The following is a 27,835-nucleotide window of genomic DNA, read 5'->3' as shown; positions in this document are numbered from 1 at the left end:
TAAAATAATAAACACAATAAAAATAATCCAATGCCATTTCCAGCCAAGTCTAATTCCCTTCCCCTTAAATAAATAAATGTGTGTGTGTAAATATACATGTGTGTGTAAATGTATGTGTGTGTACATGTGTGTGTGTAAATGTAGATATGTGTGTGTAAATATGCGTGTGTAAATGTACATGTGTGTGTGTGTAAATATGTGTGTGTAAATGTATGTGTGTGTAAATGTGTGTGTAAATGTGTGTGTAAATGTACATCTGTGTAATTTGCTGCTCATGCCTCTTGTCCCTGCAGTTCCTGACAGTCGCCGGCAGAGGGCGCAGCAGGGCTTACTCGAGTGCAAACAAACTGAAAGGGGAGGAGCGGCAGCATCGGGAGTAAAGTGGCCACACGGTGTGCCAGTCTGTCCGAGGCAGAGGCAGCAGCAGCAGCATCTGAGAGCCGCCTGCGCACAGACACAGACACGAGCCTCCCCGTGCGTAAAAGGCTCCACTATCCGGGAACGTGCGCGTGACCAGAGCGTGGAAGGACGAGTTTACACTTTACCCACAGCTGCTGTCATCACCATCCGGCCCGGGCGCGCTGTCTTCGCCGCTGTGTGATGTAAAATGCAACGGGAAAGCGGGATAAAGCCACGGATTCGCGCATAAGCAGCAGCAGCAGAAGAAGAAACAGCGACGGAGCGAAACAAGGACAAACCCAAAGCCCAACCAAAGGGGGGAGCAAACGAACCAACCAGCCAGCAAACCCGAGTGGGGACAGCCACGAGAGGCAAACCGAGGAGGTAAGCGCACAAACGGGCACGGGGTAAGCGGAGGAAACACGCTCTCCCCCCCTCCACAAACACACACACACATTACGCTCCTCTCATTACGCACACGGATAAAATGTCAGGTAGTACTTTAAACCTCCAAACCCTGGTCTAATTATGAATGACACAACACAATCCACCCAAACACACACGTACACGCACCCCCCACGTCCTGACAGGGGGGCAAAAATGAAACTCCACCACGAGTTGTAGTGTTTTTTGTGTGTGTGAAAGTGAAAATATCAATTGGTCCTTGGAGGTGAGCGCGCGACGTACCCAACAGCAGCCTCCCCTTTCCCCAAGCACGTGGTGGTGGTGGTGGTGGTGGTGGTAACGGTGCCTGCGAAATGAAACGACCCAAATCATATCAGGGGCTGTTGTGCCTGCAGCTAGACACACACCGACACACACCGACACACACAGAAACACAACTATCACAATAATAATGTGCGTTTACGAACATATAGAGCGGATAATGGAGCGAGCGCGCACCTGGACTGTTGTTTTAACGTGAAATTACGCACAAAAATAAACGTTTGCAAATGCGCTGCCATCGTGGATTTGGGTTTTTATTTGTGCACGTGCTGGTTTTTTAAGTGTTTAATGGTTTCAGGATGACATAACAGTCCCGTTTTGTCAGAGTATTTAAGCGATTAGGATAAAAAAGTGAAGTGTTTGGGTGAGGAAAGGTGCAAAAATGGTTCAATTCTGGATGAAATCATCTCCCTGCAGCCTGGAAAAACTGTTATTTATGTGTAAAAATGTGGATTAAATGCAAAGGACAGACATTATTCCAAACTGATTTCACTCTATGTCCACAATTATAATAAAAAAACACTCTTTTTAAATAAGAATAATCATAACAATAGTATTTTTAATTAGCTTTGATACGGACCATTTAAACATCCATTTACGTCGTATTTATGTGTTTTTTTCCAGTGTTTATTATTTTTAGGGTCAGTTTGGACCAAATTAACGGTCCCACTTCGCCGTAGCGTTTAAGCAATTAGAATAAATCTATTTTGAATAAGGAAAAGTGCAAAAATGGGTCAAATCTGGATGAAATAATCTGCCCGCAGCTCATGAAAAACTATTATTTATGTGTAAAATGTGGGTTTGCGTGGGACAAATGCAAAGGTCAGACTTTAATCTTAACCTTTTATAAACTGGATATTGTTGGGATAGTGGAATTATTTCAGATTTGATAAGACAATTTATAATAAAAACACACTCTTTTAATAAGAATTGTAATGACAACAGTCGTATTTATGAATTGGCTTTGACACAGACCATTTAAAACGCACATTTATGTCGTATTTCTGTATTTTTTCAGTATCGTGTGCACAGTATCTTTGTCAAACGAGTGTTGTTTTGATCCGAAAGTGGAACAAAACATATTTATTCAACAAATATCAAGTCCCGATACTAGTTTTAGCGTTTAAGTAACTAGAATGAATATATTTTGAGTAAGAAAAGCTGCAAAAATGGTTAAAATCTGGATAAAATCATTTGCATTTGCAGTGTTATCAGCCGTATATAAAATGTGGGTTGCGTGGGTCAAATACAGAGGACAAACATTGACCTTTAACCTTTCATAAATTGGATTAACGTTTGTCAAGATTGGATAAGGAGAACGCTTCACTCCAAACTGATTTCACTCTGCACAACCGCGATTATAATAAAAACACACTCTTTTTACATAAGAATTGTAACGATAACAATAGTATTTATGAATTAACTTTGACGCAGACCATTTAAAACACACATTTATGTCGTATTTCTGTGTTTTTTTGCAGTATAGTGTGTCAAGTACTCAGTATCTTTGTCAAATGAGTGTCGTTTTGATCCAAAAGTGGAACAAAACCGGGGACAAAACTCTCAAATTGGTCGAGGGCGGGGCAATAAATCGACGCAAAATAAAAACTCTCCTTTCATCCTTTATGTGATTATGATAAACTGTGTGGATACTGTGTACATTCTGATATATAAATACTTTGTTTTTACCATAATTCGCTGTTTTTTATAAAGCTTTAATGCAAGAAAGAGGGGGACACTCGTCAGAAAGGGCCCCCCGTCCCCCCTGAGATTTCCGCCCATGAACAAAACGCATTTATTCATCGAGTATCAAGTCCCGACACTAGTTTTAGGATCAGTTTGGATGTTGATATGACTTTTTTTTTAAATAATCCTAATCCAGATTACACTTCTGTTGTGTTTTATCGTGCGTCTTTAACCTCCTGTGCTGTCGTCGTATCCGAGCGTGAGTACGATTCCCTTCTCCTGATTTTGTTTTCATGATGTGGTTTTGGTACAGATCGTTTTAGTGTATTTTTGGTGCGACGTTTTTGGTGGGAAAAGTGCGACGTTTTTGGTGGGAAAAGTGCGACGTTTTGGTGGGAAAAGTGCGACGTTTTGGTGGGAAAAGTACGACATTTTGTTAAGGAAAAGTACGGCATTTTGGTGGGTAAATTATGACATTTTGTTAAGGAAAAGTATGGCATTTTGGTGGGAAAAGTGCGATGTTTTTGGTGGGAAAAGTGCGGCGTTTTGGTGGGAAAAGTGCGGCGTTTTGGTGGGAAAAGTGCGGCGTTTTGGTGGGAAAAGTGCGGCGTTTTGGTGGGAAAAGTGCGGCGTTTTGGTGGGAAAAGTGCGGCGTTTTGGTGGGAAAAGTGCGGCGTTTTGTTAAGGAAAAGTACGGCGTTTTTGGTGGGAAAAGTGCGACGTTTTTGGTGGGAAAAGTGCGACGTTTTGGTGGGAAAAGTGCGACGTTTTGGTGGGAAAAGTGCGACGTTTTTGGTGGGAAAAGTGCGACGTTTTTGGTGGGAAAAGTGCGACGTTTTTGGTGGGAAAAGTGCGACGTTTTTGGTGGGAAAAGTGCGACGTTTTTGGTGGGAAAAGGGCGACGTTTTTGGTGGGAAAAGGGCGACGTTTTTGGTGGGAAAAGGGCGACGTTTTTGGTGGGAAAAGGGCGACGTTTTTGGTGGGAAAAGGGCGACGTTTTTGGTGGGAAAAGGGCGACGTTTTTGGTGGGAAAAGGGCGACGTTTTTGGTGGGAAAAGGGCGACGTTTTTGGTGGGAAAAGGGCGACGTTTTGTTAACTAAAAGTACAAATACTGGAGCGAAAAAAAGCATCACATGAAAGAATCTATGTAAGTAAAAGTATTAAAGTATCTGTTTAAAAATGCTTAGAAGTATTTCACGCAGGTTTTGAGTCTTTAAAGCTTCAAATGTGGTGGTTTTGATAAAGATTTCAGTTGATTTTTGTTTAACAGAAACAGAATCGATCGGGTTTTTTAATCTTTTTTTTATTTGTATATTTTTGTTTTTTCAAATTATGAACATGGTAAAAATAAACCCTCAGGCAATAATAAAAAGTACATTTACTTTTCAGTCCTGTTCAAAATGTAGTGGAGTAGAAAGTACAGATACTGCTCTCAAATATAGTGAAGTAAAAGTAAAAAATATCCACGTTTTCTTCTTCTCTCTCCTTCTCGAGCTTAAATAAAAAAAATAAAAATGTGAAATGTGCGTTAAGTGAACTGGATACATGTGTTAATGAATCTGCTCAAAACAAATATACTTTAAAATCTACTTAAGTATATGTTTTGGGTATCTTCACTTTGATTAGGTGCAGTACTTTACTACTTTTACTCTGTTCTGTTCCACCAGGTCTGTCCAATTTGTCGTATTTTAATAATATTTTATGATTTTATGATATTGTTTATGGCCCCGTCCCTATTTATGACCCAAACACACAAAAATATATTAAGTCTCAAGTTCCAATAGTACTTTTATACTTTTATATATTTGCACGAATTCTGAACGTGTTAAAAATAAACCCTCAGCCTTTTATCTCAAACTATAATGAAAAATACTTTTACTTTTCAGTCCTGCTCAAAAATTCAAATCAATAGAGTCAAAGTAAAAAGTATCTACTGTAAAATGTACGTAAAATACCTCAAATTTATACTTCATTACTGTACTTTACTAGTTTTGCTTTGAAAGGTCTGTCATATTTATGTATTTTTTTAAGTATCGATACTTTTTCAAATAAATATCAAGTTCTGATACTAGTTTTAGAATCATTTTGTATTTTCCGATCAAATTTCCTCCATCGCTGACCCTCAAATTTGTCGTATTTATGTATTTTTTTCCGAGTACTCAGTATCTTTTAAAAAATATCTATCTTATTACTCGACCTGGGGTATATGGAAATGTGATGTTACTATTATCACGGCCAAGATAATTGCGATTAACAATTAAATCACGATAATTATCAAAGTTTAAACATGCTATGGATATGAATATTATAATTTTAATAATATAATGAAGAATTTCTGTATTTAAACAAGAGAAAACATAAGTGAAAACAGTGATTTAGAGGAAACCATCAGGGAGAAACGGCTTTTTTCACACGTTAATTTATATAAAATGTATCGTTAACCCTTATTTTCTCGATAAATGACATGACTGTTTATGTTTCCATCCCTCGTTAGGACCAAAACGTGGACCAAAATATATTTAGCAGGCAACTCTCAAGTTCGGATGCTACTTTTAGAATCAATTTATATTTTCCGATCAAATTTCCCGTCTACGCTGCTGCCGTTTCTCCGTCGCCGGCTCATTTAACCTGCCGTACCTGTGTTGATTTTGGTCGTCTATCTGGAAATAATTGGGCTCCTCCGTGGCGTTATTTTTACTCGAGAGCCCGGAGCGAGTCGCTGATGAAAAGCCCAAACTGCTGCTAATCCCAGTTTTATCTGTTTTAATCTCGGCACATGATTGGGTGTCACATCGTGCCGGGGTGACGTGTTTTGTCAGGGTTACGGGTTTTGTCCGGATACTTGCTTTGCAGTGGTTGCGTGTTTTGTTTTGCCAGGGATACGCGTTTTATGTTGCCGAGGTTACGTATGTTGCCGAGGTTTGCGTATTTTGCCGGCATTACGTGTTATTTTGTTTTGGTTACGTGTTTTGATTTACCAGGGTTACGTGTTTTGTTTTGTCGGGGTTGCTTATTTTTCTGTGGTTACGTATTTTACCAGGGTTACGTGCATGGCCAGCGTGACTTTTGTGTTGCCGGGTTTACGTTTGTTTTGTCAGCGTTACGTGTTTTGTTTTGCTAGGGTTACTTATTTTGCTGTGGTTACATGTTTTGTTTTGTCAGGGTTACGCGTTTTGCTGTGGTTACGTGTTTTGCCAGGGTTACGTGCATGGCCAGTGTGACTTGTTTTGTGTTGTCAGGGTTACGTGTTTTGTTTTGTCAGGGTTACGTGTTTTGTTTTGTCAGGGATACGTGTTTTACTGTGGTTATGCTTTGTTTTACCAGGGATTACATTTTGTCAGGGTTATGTTATATGATTTGTTTTGCCAGGGTTACGCGTTTTGCCACGATTACGTATTTTGCCAAGGTTACGTGCATGGCCAGCATGACCTGTTATGTCTTACCTGCGTTATTTGTTTTGCAGTGTTACATGTTTTGTTTTCCCAGCGTTGCATGTTTTATTTAGCCGGGTTTACGTGTTTTATTTTACCAGGTTTACGTGTTTTATTTTACCAGGTTTACGTGTTTTATTTTGCCAGTGTTACACGTTTTATTTTATCGGGTTTACATGTTTTATTTTGCTGGGTTTACGTGTTTTATTTTGCCGGGTTTACGTGTTTTATTTTGCTGGGTTTACGTGTTTTATTTTGCTGGGTTTACGTGTTTTATTTTGCTGGGTTTACGTGTTTTATTTTGCTGGGTTTACGTGTTTTATTTTGCCGGGTTTACGTGTTTTATTTTGCCGGGTTTACGTGTTTTATTTTACCGGGTTTACGTGTTTTATTTTACCGGGTTTACGTGTTTTATTTTACCGGGTTTACACGTTTTATTTTACCAGGATTACGTGTTTTATTTTGCCGGTTTACGTGTTTTATTTTGCCGGGTTTACGTGTTTTATTTTACCGGGTTTACGTGTTTTATTTTGCCGGGTTTACGTGTTTTATTTTGCCAGTGTTACACGTTTTATTTTGCCAGGTTTACGTGTTTTGTTTTACCGGGCTTACGTGTTTTATTTTGCCGGGGTTGCATGTTTCCCCGCGCTGGCACTGCTGGCTGTTTACAGGAGCGTGCGTTACTAAATATATCCATGAATGAACGCTGCTCGCTGTGTTAAGACGACGTGTGGTAAAGGAAAGATCAGATGAGGAGACGCAGAAACACTTCTATCCCAGACCGAACGGCATTTAACCAGCTCAGGATATCATGAAACAGGCGAGGGATTAAAGGCTTTAGTCGTGGGCGTATTTGAACAAGCGCTGAGCTAAGACCGTGGAGTTTTTACAGTAGTGAAGGTCCGGTCGCCGTTGACGCGCATGTTCTGTGACGGGGAGCTCGGGTAGATCGAACCGAAAGTGCGATTTGAAAATGCTCTGGTCCACTTTGTGATGTCACGAACAGGGATGAGGTAATAAACAAAAATAATACAGTTTATCGTGATTAAAAAAGGGTTGACGTTAATCATTTGTGGCACTTTTTATACGTGTTAAAAGTAAAACCTCAGCCTTTTCAGCAGGTCTCAAACTACAATAAAGACTTTTACTTTCCAGTCCTGTTCAAAAACTCTCAAATGTACTCAAGGAAAAGTAAAATACCCACTCAAAAATGTACAAATACCTCAGATTTATGCAGTATTTTACCACTTTTACTTTGTTCCGTTGCACCACCATTCAGGAAAAGTCCATCCGATTTGTCGTATTTACGTTTTTTTCAGTATCAACACTTAAAAAAATAAAATAAAATCAAGTTCTGATACTAGTTTTAGAACCGTTTTGTATTTTCCGATCATATTTCCCGTCTACACTTGTGTCTTATCTCCATCGCTGACTCCGTCCTTAAAACATTTCACGAAACGTCCCTCAAATTTGTCGTATTTACATATTTTTTATTTATTTTTTTGCATTCAGTTCCTTTTTAAAATGAGTTTCTTTATGACCAGGGCTGGGACGATATGGAAATTTGACGTCACTGTTGTCACGACCAAGATAACGGCGATTAACGATAATATCACGATAAGTTTAAACATGTCAGGGATGTGATTATTATAGTTTTAATAATATATATTTTCACTGATGTTTTCACTTAGATTTAGAGGAAACCATCAGGGAGAAATGGGGTTTTTCACACATTAATTTATATAAAATGCATCGTTAACCCTTATTTTCTCGATAAATTATATAATTGTTTTTGTTCCCATCCCTCGTTATGACCTAAAAATATATTTAGCAACCGACTCTGAAGTTCGGATGCTACGTTTAGAATCGATTTATATTTTTCTGTCGTATTTCCATCGTTTCCATTGTTTTACTCTTATCACACGGACTCGTACGCGCTTTGATTTAGACCATTTTTAAAACATTTCAGGAAACAATAATCATTCGCTGCACTTTTTATATAATCGTGATAATCGGCAGCAAAGATAAATCGCCGTTGTCGCTAGAATGTGCAGAAAAAAATGACTTAAATATAAAACGTGCCCTTTAATAGAGTGTTTTTTATATATATATATGTGCATTTATTGTGAATTTTATAGTTACACAACAGCGTTAATAGTTTGTTTGTCCGTCTTAAGCTGCTGTATCTGAAACGCTGAGCTAAGACTGTAGTTTTTACAGTCCTGAGGTGTTATGTAACAGGGAATAAGGCTTTTTCAATTTGAACTGCGATCAAATTGAAATTACGAGTTGAATGGAAGCAGCTGGCGAGTTTTAACGTTTGGAGTTTTATTTTTAATCCAAGTAACGTCTCTGTAGTTTTGACGTCTACAAATGTTTCTGAAATGTATTTGATTCTTGTAGTATATCACGTTATGTATTGCTGAAATGTTAACACTTTTGGATTTATAAAACTAATCTGTTGTAGAGTTTATGAGGAAAAAAATCCAGTTGAATTACATCAGAATATAAATATGAACTGATAAAACGCATTTTTAAATCAGACCTATTCTGCAAAATGGACTTTTCAGAGCGTTTAAACATGTTATAGTTGTTTTCTTGTCGTTTACTCTCTGAAGTTGTATTTGGAGTGAGTCGTGTTTGAGTTTAATCTTTAATCGTTTATTTTCAAGACGCCATTTTGTCGAGCAACCCTCCGTTTTCACCTCCACCTTGACACGCCCACTGTGACGTACGCACTTAATTCACGTACCGCAGTTTTCTAACCCGGAAAACAGCGGATTTGTTTCTTTTATCGAGCCGTTTTTTTAAAGAATATTGTGATTTCAAATGTGTAAATTAAAACATAAGGATCCACGGGTGTCATAGATTATAAATATAGAGCGACACGAGCGCAACAGGAGGGATTTAAATAAAAAACATGATTTTTGTTCTTTGCAGACGACGTTAAAACTGAACCAACGCAAAGTGATTTTTCGTTTCGCTTTACAAACTTTAACCGTCACCAAAAATGACACGGGAACATGTCGTGTTATGATTTGTATATTTTGAAATGTTGGTTATTTCTTAGTGAAGTAACTAGTTTTAAGTTCTATTTCTTTAATACTACTACTACTACTAATACTACTACTGATCATAATAAAAATATATTAAAAAATGCATATATAGAAAATGAATACAGAATTTAAAAAATGCATATATAAATAAAAAAAAGAATACATAAATACAAAAAATACATAAATTAATACAAAAATGCAGACATAAATGCAGAAATAAATAAATAGAAAAATGAAGAAATAAATAAATAGAAAAATGAATAAATAAATAAATAGAAAAATGAAGAAATAAATAAATAGAAAAATGAAGAAATAAATACAAAATGCAGAAATAAATACAAAAATGCAAAAAGAAATAAATGCAAAAATGTAGAAATAAATACAAAAATTTAGAAATAAATAAATACAAAAATGCAGATATAAATAAATGCAAAAAGAAATGAATACAAAAATGCAGAAATATATACATAAATAAATAAAAATAATAATGCCTTGGTCGTGTAGCACTGTTTTCCAGGCGGTTCCTCACTCTCCTCCACACTCACTTGGTATCGATGGGTGAAATGTTCTGTAGCCCGTCTGAACCATTTTGGAAACACATCTGCCATTTGAAATTAGAATTTTCTGGTGTTTCCTGCCGCCCTGTTCTGTAGCGCATTGTAAAGCAAACGCCAGGGATGGAATGAGACACGATTCCCACAAGACGAGACCGGAAACTCAGGGTTAGATCGACGAGAAAGAGACGAAATGGAATTTTTTTTTTTTTATCCATTTCCAACATTTTTCATATTTATTTTATTTATATTTCGTTGTCCTTTTGCCCTTTTAGATCTGCAGCTTCTGAACGAGACGTAACTCACCAGTTTGTCACCCCATTTGTCCAACTCAAATACAAAAACGTGACTCATTTTCATCTTTTTTTTTTTTTTGACCCGCTCCTTCAAACATTATCCCTCGTTAGCTCATAGCCGGTGCAGTTTAGCTCCACCAAACGCAGTGCATTCTGGGTCGCTGTTCCCGGCGTGTTGGTGCTTTTGGGTCAGTGTGCTCCACCTTTGTCTCTTCTCTTCTATTTCGAGACGCTTCAGTGAGATTATCGCTGGGGCTCTGTGCGTAGTATAATGTCACCACAGATTACTGACCCACTACTTCAACTTTTGTGTTTGTATTTTGTGTATTTCATAAAACACACCTTGGAACGGTACTTTTCTGTGTGAAGTACGACGGAGCTTTTATTTATATCGTATTTATTGTTAGCCCAGACTATGCAACACCTTTTCTCCCTGGCATTTAATACGGAGCGTCTTTTATTGTATTTTTCTTTTATTTTCTTAAGTTTTTTTTATTGTTCTGTTCCTATTAAACGTGAGACGATATTGAAATTTACTGTTGCGATTATCACGGCCAAAATAATTGCGATTAACGATAAATATCACGATAACGATTAAAGTTTCTGACAGTTTAAGAATGTTATGGATATGAAAAATTATAAAAAATCCTAATAATATAAATAATGTTAAGAAAAAGTTCCATGTTTAAACAACTTTTACATAATTGTACTTTATTAGTGAAAAAAAACGACGATATTTGCAGCAGAGAATGTTATGTATGAGCAGGGCCGTCAACAGAAATGTGGGGGCCCGGGTCAAAAAGCGTTGCATGGGCCCCCCACAATAAAAAATTTATAGGAAGAGGGTTCAGTTCTGGGCCCCTAAGACCCTGGAGCCGGGACAACAGACCCGTTTGTCCCCCCCGTCGACTCCGCTGTGGATAAGTCGCTTTTTTCTGCACATTGTCGTGATTTAACAGCGATTTTCTTTGTCGGCGTTTATCACGATTATATAAAATGTCCCTCGTTAATCACGACAAACGATATTATTGCTTATTGTCCCGCTCATTGTTCCTTTATATCATGTTATCTGTATATATTTTTTGTTGAGTTTTATATTAAATGTGCTGTAGGAATAAACTTGAATTGATGAATTTTAATTTTAAACAAACGTTACCATCTGGAGAAAACTGATACACACCCTCATATTCAATGTTTGTTCATTTTTATTTAAACATTTTATACACACACAGAAGACGTCAAATAATATACATATAAAGTAAGATATATGGAATTATGTAGTAAAGAAGAAACGTTAAATAACTATTTTTTTTTCTTTTTGACAAACCAAAGAGTAGAATATAAATTATAAAAGAGTTTTGAATATAAACGATAACAAAATTTAGTAGATATTTACCTGTTTTTCTTTTTTTTGCATAATTATATATATTTTACTTCATATATTTGACGTCTTCTGTTTATAAAATGTAAAAAGTAGTAAAAATAAAGACAAAAAATATGAGATGTAAAAGGTTAAGATTCCACGATATACAGAAATAGATTATTACAGGATTTGCCGTTATTTAGCTGAAGTTTTGATTCATTTTTCTCACCTCGGATGCAGAATACGTGAGTCTGGTTTTCAGATGGGGCGTGATTGACAAGTGGATTCGGCCAATCAGGGACAAGTGTGGGCCGTCACAGTAAATCACAGGAGGCTGAAAAACACGGTGGATTTCTGCATAATCAATGAGCGAAACGCAAAAATCTGTTAATCTGAAGTGAGAGAAATGTGATTTTATTTGTAAATCACAGGTGACCAATGAGCTCCTTCGTTTCACACGTGTCACTGGAAAGAACGGCTCTGATTGGACGAACACGTTTGACTGGGTTTGAGACGAAACAAACTGATAAGTCTAAAAAAACGCACGAGAGATCAGTTTGGATTCACCAGGCGTCCGTTTTTCAGTTGAATGTACATATTGAATAAAAAATAAATTAAAAATCCATGCACCAATTGATACAAAACTCAATCGTCTTTTTCGCGAGTATTGATCCTGTAAAAAATCCGGCGAAACTGTACCGTTCCAGATGGCGTCTCTGTTGTGTTTTGTTGAACAGTCGCTTCTTTTGTATAAAAAATAATTGGGGAATCAAAATAACGTCTGTTCCTTATTATGCTAATTGAGTTATCGAGTGCGTTTTGTTGTTTTTTTGTTGCGTTTTTGTGACGACGCTTCAAAGACTCAGCCGAGCAGCGGAAATCTGAAACTTACACATCCTTATACTTAACATATAGAACATTGTCGCTCTTTTTTTAGGCATAAAAATCATGTTAAAGGAAGAATCAGCCTGTACTTTTTCCTTTTTTTCCACACAACTACCTCTATTTTACACATCCGTCCTTATTTTTCCATTGACACATTAAATAATTGTATAAAATCAGTTTAAATAGAAGAAAAATATAAAAACAAATGTACTTTTGAGTAATGTTAATGCAAGTAAACGAGGAAAAAACTATGTGGCAGCTCAGAAACGCTTTAAATTACATATATGAACAATAATCAACATTTATACAGGAGATTATCGCTTTAAATAACTGACTGGAAGAACCCGGCGGCTCCTGCGCTCCGATTGGTCGTCTGAGTGTGACGTAAACTCATTACCGTAATGACAGTGACATATTTAAAGAGCCCCACGCCTCTGCTTTGAGACGCCGTTTGGATTTACACGAAGCGCAATCGGTCGCGGAGTTACGGTGATGGAAAGTCCACAACCGCGAGTTTATCGGTGGCGTTAGCATCCGACGCTATAGAGTTAAAGGTCCTGAAAAATGTGAGGTTTAAGTGTTATAATGCTGTTACGTCCTCAAAAACAGACCTGGAGTTGTGTTTTGTTTCACTGTATTATTAGTCTGTTACATCTGCAAAGCTCAAAACGCTCTGTTCCACTTTGTGATGTCATCAAGTGGAAATTTTCAAGTTAACAGCTCATTTTTTACCCTTTTAATTCAGTAGAAATTGGCAGTTCCAGCGCTGAAATCATCCAAATTAATCTTAGTGAAGGTGCGTGGATACAGTGGACAACACAGCAGGGCACTTCCTGTACCACATGATGACATCACAAGGTGGAACAGAGCGTTTTCAGCTTGAGAAATCAACTCCGCTTGCAGGATTTGCGCGTTTTTAAACATGCGTAAACGAAACAAAAACACAACTCCGGGTCCGTTTACGACGACTAAACGACATCAGAACACGGCGTAACACGTGCGCTTTAATAAAACTTTACACGTGTGCGTTTACTACGAAAGTGGGTGATCGTCAAACGTCCGATATTACGCAAAAAAATCGAGGTTTAAGTCGTGTTTTAATGTCCCCCTCTCCCCCATCCTGCTCCCTGTTTGTCTCTTCTCTTTGTCTCTCTCTCCCCCTTTCTGTCTTTCCTTCCCCCTCTTTTTCTGTGCCCTCCTCTCTATCTCACTCTCTCTGTCCCCCTCTGTCTTTCTCTCCCCCTTTCCTCCCTCTTCCCCTTCCCGCTCCCTGTTTGTCTCTTATCTTTGTCTCTCTCTCCCCCTTTCTCTCTTTCCTTCCCCCTCTGTCTCTGTGTCTCTGCCCTCCTCTCTATCTCCCTCTCTGTCCACCTTTCTCTCTGTCTCTCTCTGTCCCCCTCTGTCTTTCTCTCCCTCTTTCCTCCCTCTCCCCCTTCCCGCTCCCTGTTTGTCTCTTTGTCTCTCTCTCCCACTTTCTCTTTCCTTCCCCCTCTTTGTTTCTCTGCCCTCCTCTCTATCTCACTCTCTGTCCCCCTTTCTCTCTCTGTCCCTCTCTCTCTTTCTCTCTCCCTTTCCTCCCTCTCCCCCTTCCCGCTCCCTGTTTCTCTTATCTTTGTCTCTCTCCCCCTTTCTCTCTTTCCTTCCCCCTCTGTGTCTCTGTCCCCCTCTCTCCGTCCCCCTTTCTCTCCCCTCTCTCTTTTCCACTCCCCCCTTTGTCTCTTTCCCTCCCCCTCTCTCTCTCTGTCCTCCTCTCTCTCCTTCTCTCCCCTCTCTTTTCCACTCCCCCCTTTGTCTTTCTCTTTCCCTCCCCCTCTCTCTCTCTGTCCTCCTGTCTCTCCTTCTCTCCCTTTCTCTTTTCCACTCCCTGATCGTCAAACGTCCGATATTACGCAAAAAAAATGGAGGTTTAAGTCGTGTTTTAACGCCGTTATCTCGTCGAAAACACGCCCGGAGTTGCGTTTTCATTCGTTCATATACGTCTTGAGTGATCCCGTGTTATTACTCCGAAGCTCAAAACGCTCTGCTGCACCTTGTGATGTCATGACGTGGTAGTTTTCAAGTTAACTTATACAATATTTGCGTAGGGAGGAGAGGAAAACTAAAACATTTCAGGTCGTGTTAAAGGTTTTATGTTAAGCAAATGTGACTTTTGTGAGCTTTATCTTTAAACTTTACACGTGTGCATTTACTACCAATTCTATTTTTTTTTGCACAACATCGTTAATCGTCCAGTTCGTCCATTTTAATCTCAATTTCTCTGCGTTTTTTTCCCTCCAGTTTGTCACCGGCGTCCTCTGTAAACCCAATCAGGCCTAATCCCTCTATATCAATGTGATTTAGGGCCGCGCTAGAGCTACTTTGGCCCGAGGAATTCATTTAGAAATTACCCAGAGGCATTTATCCTATTAGGAAAGGCCAAGCACAAACCCTCTTGTGTTGTTCTGGTCGGCACATCACAGCTCCGGCTCTCGGACATGGAGTTTATATACTTTTTTTTTCCTCCCTCGTTCGGTTTTGCGAGGCCGAGCTGCGTGTGCGGTTTATAATTTTACACCCGGGATGTCGACGTTAATCAGTTGCTGTGATTAATCGTGGATGTTTTGTGGAGGAAGTAGAGGGGCGTGTCAAAATATCGATCTGTTGTATCGTTTTCGTTTAATTATGTTGATGTGTTGATTGATCTTGGGCCGATTTATATCAGCAAAAGTGTTTTATTTTATTGTTTTTTTTTGGATGTTTTACCAAATTATTCTGTCACAGCTCCTTTTACCTTTTCCTGTGTCTTTCTCTCCCTCTCTCCTCCCTCTCCCCCTCTTTCTTTGTCTCTCTCCCTCCCCCTCCCTGTTTGTCTCTCTCCTCCCTCTTTGTCGCTGTCTCTTTCCTTCCCTCTCTCTTTGCCTCTTTGTCTCTGTCTCTGCCCTACTCTGTCTCCCTCTCTCCGTCGAGGGAGGAAGAGAGAGAGAAAGGGTTCTCTCTCTCTCTCCCTCCCTCTCCCCCTTTGTCTGTCTCCCTCTTTCTCTCCTTCCCCCTCTCTTTGTGTCTCTGCCCTCCTCTCTGTGTCCCTCTCTCTGTCCCACTTTCTCTCTGTCTCTCTCTCTGTCCCCCTCTCTTTCTCTCCCCCTTCCTCCCTCTCCCCCTTCCAGCTCCCCGTTTGTCTCTCTCCTCCCTCTTTGTCTCTCTCTCCCCCTTTCTCTTTCCTTCCCCCCTCTCTTTGTCTCTGTGTCTCTGTCCCCTCTCCATCTCCCTCTCTCCATCCCCCTTTCTCTCCCCTCTCTTTTCCACTCCTCCCCTTTGTCTCTCTTTCCCTCCCCCTCTCTGTCTCTTTCCTCCTCTCTCCCTTTCTCTTTTCCACTCCATATCTCTCTCCCCCTTTCTCTCTATTTTCTTCCCCCTCTTTGTTTCTCTTCCCTCTTCTCTATCTCCCTCTCCCGTCCCCCTTTCTCTCCTCTCTCTCTCATTTCCACTCTCTATCCCTCTCTCCCCCTCTCTTCGTCTCTCTCTGTCCCCTCAGAGAGAGATCGGCAAATCCACATCTGAAACGATCCAGATGATTCTAGTTCAGGTGAAGTTTAAAAACACAGCGGAGCACTTCCTGTATCGCCACACGATGACATCACAAGGTGGAACCGAGCGTTTTCCGGCTAAAGACGCAGCGTTTGTGCATTTTAAACACGCGCAAATTAAACAAAACAGAACTCCAGGTCTATTTGCGACGAGAAAACAACATAACACATCAGAAAAAAAAATAAATAAATCACAAAAAGTCCAAAGTGCTGCACAAATACATTATAAATAAAAACAACTAATTGACTAGAATAAAATAGCAAAATCAAAATAATAAATATGTATATAAAAGCAATAAAACAATAAAATCAAATAAGACGAGCAAATAAAATCAACAGGACCAAATCAATAAAAGTGGGTCTTAAGAAATCACTAAAGAAATGTCACTTTTTTTTTTTTTTTTTTAATGTAACGCCGTTTTTAATTCATTTTTCTTAAACGGTGAAGTGTTCGTTTGTCCCCGGCGTGCGCTCAGATCGTCCTCGCGTTTCCGATCTCTCGAATCTCTCCGATGGCGTTCACAGTTAACCCTCGGCGAAGACGCTGGCGAGCTCGTTATGAGAATCGCACATGGAAACGCGTCGTCCCGTTGCGTAAGAACCGGCTCTTTCGCCACAGTCATTTTTTACAAGTGCTTCTGCCGCTTCCCACACACTTGGACGCAGCTCTATTTTAATTTTTGAGCGATGGAAACGCTTTAATGTTTTTTTGTGTTGGCGATTAAACAAAAGGCTCCACGTTATGCATCAGCTCAGATAACAGTCAGGACGGCGAGACGATGATCCGCCGTCACCCACACTTTAAAGAAACAATGAGATTTTTATTTTTGATGGATATGAAGCTGTTAGAAAAAGACTCGATTTAGACGAGACCAGCGCAGTCTCTCTCTCTCTGTCCCCCTCTTTCTCTCCCCCTTTCCTCCCTCTCCCCCTTCCTGCTCCATGTTTGTCTCTCTCTCCCCCTTTCTCTCTTTCCTTCCCCCTCTTTGCCTCTTTGTCTGTGTTTCTGCCCTACTCTGTCTCCCTCTCCCCTTCTTTGTCTGTCTCTGTCCCACTCTTTCTCTCTCCCTCCCTCTTCCTCTCCCCTCTCTTTTCCACTCCCCCCTTTGTCTCTCTTTCCCTCCCCCTCTCTCTGTCCTCCTCTCTCTCCTTCTCTCCCTTTCTCTTTTCCTCTCTCTATCTCTCTCCCCCTTTCTCTTTCCTTCCCCCTCTGTCTCTGCCCTCCTCTCTATCTCCCTCTCTCCATCCCCCTTTCTCTCCCCTCTCTTTTCCACTCCCCCCTTTGTCTCTCTTTCCCTCCCCCTCTCTGTCCTCCTCTCTCCTTCTCTCCCTTTCTCTTTTCCTCTCTCTATCTCTCTCCCCCTTTCTCTTTCCTTCCCCCTCTGTGTCTCTGTCCCCCTCTCTCTCCCTCCCACCGTCCCCCTTTCTCTCCCCACTCTTTTCCACTCCCCCCTTTGTCTCTCTCTTTCCACTCCCCCTCTCTGTCTCTGTCCCCCTCTATCTCCCTCTCTCTTTCCACCTTTCTCTCTCTGTCCCCCTCTTTGTCTTTCTCTCCCCTCTCTTTTCCACTCCCCCCTTTGTCTTTCTCTTTCCACTCCCCCTCTCTGTCTCTGTCCTCCTCTCTCCTTCTCTCCCTTTCTCTTTTCCACTCCCTGATCGTCAAACGTTCGATATTACGCAAAAAAATTAAGGTTTAAGTCGTGTTTTAATGCTGTTATCTCGTCGAAAATGCGCCCGGAGTTGTGTTTTCGTTCGTTCATATACGTCTGAGTGATCCCGCGTTATTACTCCAAAGCTCAAAACGCTCTGCTGCACCTTGTGATGTCATGAAGTGGTAGTTTTCAAGTTAACTTATACAATATTTGCGTAGGGAGGAGAGGAAAACTAAAACAAACATTTCAGGTCATGTTAAAGGTTTTATCTTAAGCAAATGTGACTTTTGTGAGCTTTATCTCCTCAAAAACAAACCTGGAGTTGTGTTTTGTTTCATTCACGCATGTTTGAGTCTGTCAAAAAAGCTCAAAATGCTCCGTCCCACCTTGTGATGTCACGAAGTGGTAGTTTTCACGCTAACCGCTAACTTTTACCTTTTTGCTCAGTCGAGATCGGCAACTCCAGGCGCTGAAATCATCCAAGTGATTCTAGAAATGAAGGTGTGTGGAGTTTAAAAACACAGCGGAGCACTTCCTGTATCACCACACGATGACATCACAAGGTGGAACGGAGTGTTTTCAGTTTCGAGAATAAGCCCAAATACGCAGAGTTTGTGTGTTTTAAACATGTGCGAATGAAACAAAACACAACTCCAGGTCTGTTTGTGACGAGGAAACATTATAACATAGATCAGAAAATAGTGCACTACGTAACTTTTCTGATCTGTCGCCGTGGAGATGTCTTTTTTTCGCGTCAAATGTTACACTGTACGGCCTAAAACTGGTGTATTTTGCATTTATTTAATTACAGGCAGGGGAGTCGATGAGGAGGCGGGGCAAAGGGGGCTTTTTCCCCCAGAATTCAACCTCCTTCCTATTAATTTACATTGGAGGGGGGCCCCAGGTGCAGCTTCTTGCCCCCGGGCCCCCAAATGTCTGGTAACGGCCCTGCTCACACGTGTTCTTAATGCTAAAAAAAATACCTCGAAGCAGATTTGCCTTTCCACAGATCTGTCGTGTAACTAAACCTGGTGTCGACTGCGTTTTTTTTCCCGATAAGACGAACAAGTTTAATGTAATACTTCGGAACATTCCAGGCAAAGCGATTGAACTGAAAACTTCCATAGCTTCCACTTATTTTTTTAGCGTTAAACAAACTTAATTTAATCGATTATTATTAGAAAAATATTAGTTCTCGTTCACGATTTACAAGACGAACGTATAAATTGTTGTTCCTCATTTTATTCCCACGTTTATTTCCGTCAAAACGATCAAATCTAAACAAATCGATACCAAAACGAGCGACGTGTTTTCCTCAAATTTACTTCATTGTAAAAAAAAAAAAAACCAAAAAACTTCTCCCTGGTCTTCCCCTTGTCCCCCACAAACTCCCCGGCGCACCCATTTATCGTTAGCAGCTAGCGCGTCTCTGTACCCGCGCTCCTCCTCCGCTGCGTTTGTGCGCCCCCTGCTGCGCGCGGCTCAGCGGGGGGCGAGCTTAAGCCGGTTTCACGCGCGACGACGACTCCGGGGGTCAGCTTCACGCGTATGCAAAGAGAACTCCTTTTAGGAATTTGAAAATCTATCCCCCCGCGCGCGCTACTCTCTCTCTCTCTCTCAATCCCATCCGCCGCCGCCGTCGTCACCGTAGCCCCGCTTGTTTACGCCCATTAGCTTTAGCGGCTGTACGCGCATATTTCTGCCGCGCGGTTCGCTGACAGCCACTGCTCCCCCGGCGTCGCCTCACGATTCTCCGTCATTTTAATAAGGTGTGTTTTACTAGCTTTAACTTCGCCGTGGAATAAGCGTCGTATATAATAAAGCCCACGGCGTTGTCCCGCGTATCGCACGGGCCATTACGCCGAGAAGCAGCCGAGGGGTCGCGCAGACGTATCGCCGCGTTATGTAATCATTTATTAGAAAGCGAATAAGCCCGAAGGTGAAGCGGCGGCCGCGCGAACAGATCCGTCTAAAGTTACCTGGACTCGGGAAGTCGCCTCGGAGGGATTAGAACAACTTTCATATCGGATACAGTTGTTTAGAAGTTTGTGTTTTGTCGTTTAATCAAAAGTAAATGCGGGAAGTTAAAAGCGGACGGATTATGTAAAATGGAGCGTTTAACCTTTAGCCCGAAGAAGTGGCGTTTAAAGGTGATTCCGCGAGAAACGTGCGTGACTTCGGTCTCCGGTTTGACTCGTCTTAATTCACTTTGGTTCTGTCGTAAAATAAAGACTTTAGTTTGAATGTGGTGAATAAATGAAGAGGGGAATGGGCGTGTTTTTATGTGGAGGTTTGTCTCATTCACACAGGCGGGTTAAGTGTCTTGCCCAAGGACACGATGACGGTGTGTTTTTAGGTTTTGGAAAGAGAGGGAGAAGAGAGAAAGAGGAGAGGAAGAAGAGAGACAGACAGGAGGAGGGAAAGAGATAGCGAGATGAAGGGGGGGGGGTGAGAGGGAGTGGAAAAGAGAGAGGGGAGAGAAAGAGGGGCCCAAGGAGACGGAGACAAAGAGGGGGGAGAGGGGGACGAAGAGAGAGATGGGGGGAGAGAGATGAGGAGTGGAGGAGGAGAGACAAAGGGGGAGGCAGTGGAAAAGAGAGGGGAGAGAAAGAGGGGCCCAGAGAGACGGAGACAAAGAGGGGGGAGAGGGGGACGAAGAAGAGAGAGACAGACAGGGGGAGGGAAAGAGATAGCGAGACGAAGGGGGGGGGGGGGGTGAGAGGGAGTGGAAAAGAGAGAGGGGAGAGAAAGAGGGGCCCAGAGCGACGGAGACAAAGAGGGGGGAGAGGGAGAAAGAGACAAAGGAGGGAGAGGAAGAAGAGAGAGACAGGGGGAGAGAGATGAGGAGTGGACGAGAGAGAGGAGGAGGAGAGAGACAAAGGGGGAGGGAGTGGAAAAAAGAGAGGGGAGAGAAAGAGGGGCCCAGAGAGACAGAGACAAAGAGGGGGGGAGAGAGGGACAAAGAGAGAGAGACAGTGACAAAAAACAACAAAAATGCAATAAATGGCAAAAAAAAAAAAAAATGCAATAAATGGCCAAAAACAACCAAAAAAAAAAACAAAAATGCAAAAAACGCCAAAAAAAACCCCTCTCAAATATTGTAACCTTTCTATTCCTGTCTGTGTGTACTTTAGTGCTGTGTGTCATTCAGATTCTCCAAATGTTCCGGCGGCTCGTGTGTCTTTCAGCTCTGAGGATCATCGTGGCGTTGGGAGCGTCCACGCCGCACGTCTGTAAACGCCTCGTTGTATTTCCGAGCTGCTTTTAAAACACTGGCTCGATCCCAGAGACGAGACGTGATGAATTTCAGCGAGAGGTTTACCGTCGGATAAAGACGCAAAAAACTGAAATGACGACGAACATTAATTGTATTTGGTGATTAAGAAAGTGTCAGAAAACAGAATGAGTTTACTCTGAGAGGGAGGGAGAGGGGGAGGAGAGAGGGAGGAGAGAGGGAGGAGGGAGAGAGGGAGAAAGAGGGAGAGATGGGGGGGGGGAAGAGGGAGGGATGGAGAAGGAGAAAGAGGGACACGGGGAGAGGAAGAGACAGAGGGAGAAAGAGATAAAGACATGGAGAGAAAAAGAGGGAGGAGGGAGAAAGAGGGAGCGATGGGGGAGAAAAAGAGGGAGGGATCGAGGAGACAGAATGAGAAAGATGGAGAGAAAGAGATGGAGACGGAAAAGGGGAGATAAAGATGGAGAGAAAGAGGGGGAGCAGGGAAAAAGAGGCACAGGGGGAGAGAAGAAGACAGGGAGAAAGAGATGTAGACAGGGAGACGGGGAGATGGAGAGGAAAAAGAGGGGGGGGGGAGAAAGAGATGGAGAGGAGAGGGAGAAAGGGGGAGAGATGTGGGGAGAGAAAAAGAGGGAGGGATGGAGAAAGACAATGAGAGGGAGAGATGGAGAGAAGGAGACAGAGGAAAGAGATGGAGACAGGAAGATGGAGAGGAAAAAGGGAGGAGGGAGAAAGACAGGGGGAGTGGAGAGGGAGAGATGGGGCGAGAGAGAAAAAGAGGGAGGGATGGAGAAGGAGACAGAATGAGAGGGGGAGAGAAAGAGATTGAGATGGAAAGGGAGAGATGGAGAGAAAAAGGGGTAGGAGGGAAAAAGGACACAGGGAGAGAGAAGGAGACAGGAAGAAAGAGACAGGGAGATGGAGGAGGGAGAAAGAGGGGGAGGAGGGAGGTATGGAGAGGAGAAGGAGGGAGAGAGGGAGGGGAGGTGGGTGAAAGAGGGGGTAAAGAGAGAGAGGAGGGAGGTATGGAGAGGAGAAGGAGGGAGAGAGGGAGGGGAGGTGGGTGAAAGAGGGGGTAAAGAGAGAGAGGAGGAAGGGTGAGGAAGAGGGAGAAGGAGACGTGCAAGAGGGGGAGAGAGCAACAGTTGGTGAGGAAGAGGGGGAAGATGGAGAGAGGGGGGAGAGAAAAAAAGAGAGAAGGACATATCAGGGGCGTCAGGGGGAGAGAGTAAGTGAAAGAGAAAGAAGGGGGTAAATGAGGGCAAGGGAGAGAAGGTAAGAGACAGAAATTAGAGAGACAGGAGGATTTAGAAAGAATATAAAAGAACAGAGAGAGCGAGGGAGGGAGGGATGGAGGGAGGGAGTTGTCTGTCAGGAGGGTCCAGCTGTTGAGCCTGATACAAACTCGATGATGAAATATTGCGCGGCGTCTCTTTCATTTCCAGAGACGGAGGGTCACACGAGCTAATGGGAAACATCAAGAGAAGAGACACGAACATCAGAGTCAAACCGAGACCGGCTCCCGTGACTCCGCCTCCTCTTAAGTCAAACGCACGAGCGACGGGACACGCGGCGAGATCGTTACGAGGCGGGAGGAGTCGGTTAAGGACGTTTGACAATAATCATTCGTGGGACGTTTTATACCATCGTGATAATCGCCGTTAAATCTCCAAAATGTGCAGAAAAAAAAAAAAGTCTTATCTACAGGGGCGTCGAGAGGAGGGGGGCAAAGGGGTGTGTCATCGGGGGCCCCAGGGTTTTAGGGGGCCCAGAATTGGACTCTTCCTATTAATTTGTATTACAGGGGGCCCATGTGAGGCTTATTGCCCCGGGTCATTTCAGTTGACGCCCCTGCGCATCCATAATGTTCAGTTATAATTATTCATATCTATAAAAACTTTAATAATTATCGTGATATAATCGTTAATCACAATTATTTTAACAATGATAATCCTCACATAAAATTTCAATATCGCGTTTGACAGGTTGGTTTAACGTTATGATCCTTATTAGCGCTGTATTCGCTACGCGCTAGTTGACGTTAGCATACTTTCCGTTTTTATTTGAGTTTGATTTCAGCTGCAGTATTTATTTAAAATGTACTTGTACACAGTCACACAGCTACTGCTTTTTAGTTTGTGAAATTTGCTCTTGGTAATTTTATATTTTTTTAAACTCATATTAAAGTGCACGAATTACGCTGTTTTCTGATCTACGTTATTATAATGTTGTTTACTCGTCACAAACCGACCTGGAGTTGTTTTGTTTCATTCCCACACAAATCCTGCATGTTTAGGCTGAAAAAAACACTCTGTTCCACCTTGTGATGTCATCGTGTGGTGATCCAGGAAGTGCTCCGCTGTGTTTTTAAACTCCACACTCCTTCACTTCAATCATTTGGATCATTTCAGCTTCTGGAATTGCTCATTTCTACAGAACTAAAAGGTAAAAAGTAGCGGTTAGCTTGAAAACTACCACATCATGACATCACAAGGTGGAACTGAGCGTTTTGAGCTTTGGAGATGTTACTCAAACATGTGTGAATGAAACGAAACACAACTCCAGGTCTGTTTTTGATGAGGTAACATTAGAACACGACTTAAACCTCACAAGAGTCAATTTTGTGTAATATAGGACCTTTTTAATCTTGTATTTTTAATAAATTCTCATTATTGATGCTAAAGGCAGTTATCACAGTTAAGACAATGCAGTGCAGTACATAGTGTATTTGTTGTAGTAGTCTGTAGTAGTCAGTAGTAATAGCATTAGTAAGTAGCTGTAATTGGATTTGTAGGGCTTTTCTCTGTGATGCTTTAAATCAGATCTATTCTACAAAATGGACTTTTCAGAGCGATTAAACATGTTGTAGTCGTTTTCTTTTGATTGTTTTTGGACTGATTCATGTTAATCGTTTATTTCCAAGACGCCATTTTGTCGATCAACCCCCGTTTTCACCTCCACCTGTGACGTACGCACTTCGTCCTCCAGTTTTATTTTCTTAATCGGTGATACTCGTAGGATTCGGCAGCATCGCGTACAAGTCATAAAACAAATCCGCTGCTCGCTAGTGTGACGTGCAGCTGTCCGTAGGGGGCGCCGACGGCTCCACGGCGCTTTGTTGTGACGACGTTTACGGCGACGTCAGCTCCTATTGGACGCCGTAGTTTTCTAACGTGAAACTCAGAGGATTTGTTTCTTTTATTAAGTCATTTTAGTTGAATATTGTGATTTAAAATGTGCAAATTATAACATAAAGATCCACGAGTGTCACAGATTATAAATATAGAGCGACACAAACACAATAGGACGGATTTAAAGTGAAATATTTTTGTCACTTTGCTCAGCCCTGGTACAATAAGTAACAATAATACTGTTAATGTTACTTTAAGTCAGAAGAATACACAGTAGCAGTAGTAGTAGCAGTATAAAACATAGTGTAGTAGAAGCATCAGTAGTAGTAGCAATAGCAGTAGTAGCAGTAATAGCAATAGCAGTAGTACTAGCAGCAGTAGTAGTAATGTTTCCGATAGCATTAGTATTAGCTGTGAGTGGGTGGTGCTGTAATAGTGTTGATAGTAGTAGTATTAGCAAGAGTAGTAGTAGTGCTATATTTGGTGATAACATTAGTATTTTCTGAGTATCTCTGTGGGCTGTTGTAGTTGTAGTAGTAGTACTGGTGTTAGCAATAGCATTAGTATTAGCTGTGAGTGTCTATCTATGGGCTGTGCTGTAGTAGCAGTAGTGGTAGTATTAGTATTGTCTGAGTATCTCTGTGGGCTGTGCTGTAGTAGTAGTGGTGTTGGTGGTAGTAGTAGTAGCGATAGTATTTGTTGTGGGTATCTCTGTGGGCTGTGTAGTAGTAGTAGCAGTAGTATTATCTGAGTGTCTCTGGGCTATGTAGTAGTAGTAGTATTAGTATTATCTGTGAGTGTCTCTGTGGGCTGTGTAGTAGTAGTAGTAGTAGTAGTATCTGTGAGTGTCTCTGTGGGCTGTGTAGTAGTAGTAGTAGTAGTAGCAGTAGTATTATCTGTGAGTGTCTCTGTGGGCTGTGTAGTAGTAGTAGTAGTATTAGTTGTGAGTGTCTCTGGGCTGTGTAGTAGTAGCAGTAGTAGTATTATCTGAGTGTCTCTGTGGGCTGTGTAGTAGTAGTAGTAGTAGTAGCAGTAGTGGTAGTATTAGTTGTGAGTGTCTGTGGGCTGTGTAGTAGTAGTAGTAGTAGTATTAGTAGTATTAGTATTATCTGAGTGTCCCGTTCCACCCGTCTCTTCCGTCTCTTCCGTCTCTCCCGTCTCTTCCGTCTCGTCTGTTTTGCATTCAGAGCCTCTGCAGCGTCGTCTGTGATAAAACCTCCATAATGTTAATAAGCTGCTGGAGGAGCGTTGTAAAGAGATTGTCTTTTGTGGCGTCGGCGCCCGTAGCTCCGGCGTGGCTTTAGAGCCTTCCCAAAGTCCACATTTCCATTTCTGTGTGAGATAGGCCTTTTTCAGAGCCGCTCTCTGCTCTCATTACACTCGAGGATAGAATACTTTTAGGACGAGATCTTTACACAGGAGCCGGAGCAGGTCCTTTGACGCTTCTGTGGTTGTGGGACGTTAATGTGAATCACTGGCTTTTTTAAAATCGAGGTTAAGTTAAATATGACATGAAAAAAACACTGTATTTGCAAATATTCCTCTGTCAAAAAAGCCCTCGACCTCCATATTTCAATAAGTGATCATTAGACTAGTCAAAACTAATCAAAATCGAGAAAAAAAAAACATTGATAATTGCCGTTTTATATTTTTTTTAATATATTTATATCAGTGTTTGGATTTAGTTTTCGGATTAGACGACCTCAAGGCCCGGTTTGGATTTCGGACCATCAGTTCAGCCAGGCAGGGGCGGGGCGAGGCCATTAAGAACTTTAAAAAACAAAAAGTAAAATGTTAAAATCAACTCTAAAAGAAACAGGAAGCCAATGGAGCGAATAAAGAACTGGGGCGATGTGTTTGGTGTCTGGGTGCTGCGGCGTTTTGCGCAAGTTGGAGGCGACTCGGGGACGACTGGGAGACACCGACGTAAAGTGAGTTGCGATAATCTATTCTAGAGCTGATAAAAGCGTGAATCGTTTTCTCGATCATGTAGAGAAGTGTTTTTGTTTTTTTTTTGCCCTCTGAGTTATGACGGAGATGTAATGGAACCTCTTGGGGGAGTCAGTTATGTCATTTCTTCTGTGTTTTTACAAAAATCTAAAAAAAAAAAAAGAAAAAATCTGCTATTTTTTCTGATTGATTATATATTTTTCTGGTTATTATCCATGCATTTTAACTCGCAAAAAAAAATGTCTATATAGTGAATTATGCACAATCTCGCGTGTGTCTTTTTGGCGTCTGATTGTGAATATGCGTCTCACGACTATCGGTTGATTAAACTAAAGGGGGCGGTCCCTTAATTTATATAAAAACGGAGCGGAAGGGGCCGTCCTCACAGCTGAAAGAAGGTCAGAGCCACCGGAACGTCAGACGGTGTGCGGGAGTTTCCTTTTTATTCTTCACACACGTCCAAAAATCCAGAATTAAAACCCTATGTAATTCCTCCAGGTACTACAGACACGTCCATCTCGCACATGAATCTAAATAAATACGCTCGTGAAAACTAAAGAAACACATAGACAAAACAATAATTAACTTAATGAACAATAAAGACGTTCAACAATTACCCTTTGAAAATAAAATACTGTGGACAAACTGTTTACCGAGAGGGATTAACTGAAATATCTTCTTTCTTCTTAAATGTATCCTGAAACTGCAACCCAATCGTCTGCTTTTAATCGTGCCACTCTTCTTCTACGCTACTAGCATTGCTTCACGTGTGCGCAGACCTTAAACTGCGCCCTCTAGTGACACTCCACAAAATTACACCTAAATAATATAAAACATGAAAACTAAAAAGTGGCAGTTACACCCTAAAACGCCAAAACATCCACGTCCAAAAGCGTTCAAGATCGTCCCAAAAGCGAGCGTAAATCGTGCGGCGTTTCCCTTTTTTTAAATCCACTGCGTAGCGCTTCAGTCCTGGCGGTTACGTGACGATGGAGCGCTGCCAGGACAGTTTCATTATTAATGCAGGGGCCCTATCTCTCGGGCCCTAATTGGTCTGTGCTGATTGCAGAAAGTTCTGATTAAGAAATACCATTAAAATTGATGTATTGGGCGTCTAAGTGTTTTGGTTTTTTTTCTTTTTTTCCCTCAGTGAGACGCTACAGCCTCAATCAATTGATAATTACACAGATGATTAATCGCCAGGCCTCATTTTGACAAGTTTACAATAATTGGCTTGGAAATACTTTTTAGCAGAAAAGAGTGTTTCCTTGTGTCGGGATGGTTTCCTTATCAAAGCCGAAGTACTGGAACAGAATCTTTTATCTCAAATGTAATAAATTTGATGATTTATGTCGTCCCCGGTGATGGTTTGTCTTGTTTTGGGATTTTTAGGTACCAGTTTTTTTTTATTAAATTTATTTGTCACATTAATACAGATGAACATAGATTTTAATGACTTTACTGAACATAAACTGTAAAGATATTTCACACAAATATTACCCAAAGTGTCTTAAACTGATCGTTGATATTTAGAAATGCGTGAGTCTTAATTGCACTGTACCATAAGAATGTCCTTAATCTAGAGACTGTTCAGTTCCAAATGGTTGAACTCGTTTATTCAGACTTGAACCGTAGTCGCCAAACTCCTTCGTTATCGTCACTTTGAGCTGCTTTGTTTGGAAAGTCGTTTATCGCTGTAGTACGTGGAACTGGACAATACTCCAAGAAGCTTCAGGGCCACGAAAAATTGGTCTGAGGGCTGTCAAATTAATTTTTCTGTTTGCAAAAATGTGCAATTGACCACCAGATTAAAAAAGAAATGTAACTACTTTTTTAACTTATTAACTGTTTCCGTATTTATTACTTACAAATATAAATTACAAATGTTGCATATGCGTTTGCAAAGA

The 27,835-nt window shown here is 41.3% G+C and overlaps 1 long non-coding RNA gene across 1 annotated transcript in view; it reads left to right on the top strand.

Moving 5' to 3' along the window:
• Positions 1 to 404: 404 nt before the first annotated feature.
• Positions 405 to 27,835, top strand: part of LOC129457394 (uncharacterized) — a 114,521-nt gene continuing 87,090 nt past the window's right edge. The window contains exon 1 of the long non-coding RNA XR_008649230.1: positions 405 to 783. This is a non-coding gene — a long non-coding RNA (uncharacterized LOC129457394). The remainder of the gene's footprint in view (positions 784 to 27,835) is intronic.

The sequence above is a fragment of the Periophthalmus magnuspinnatus genome, chromosome 24, assembly GCF_009829125.3.
Source record: "Periophthalmus magnuspinnatus isolate fPerMag1 chromosome 24, fPerMag1.2.pri, whole genome shotgun sequence".
NCBI classification, from domain to species: domain Eukaryota; kingdom Metazoa; phylum Chordata; class Actinopteri; order Gobiiformes; family Gobiidae; genus Periophthalmus; species Periophthalmus magnuspinnatus.
Note: the sequence above shows the minus strand (reverse complement) of the source record. Positions and strands in the feature narration are given on the sequence as shown.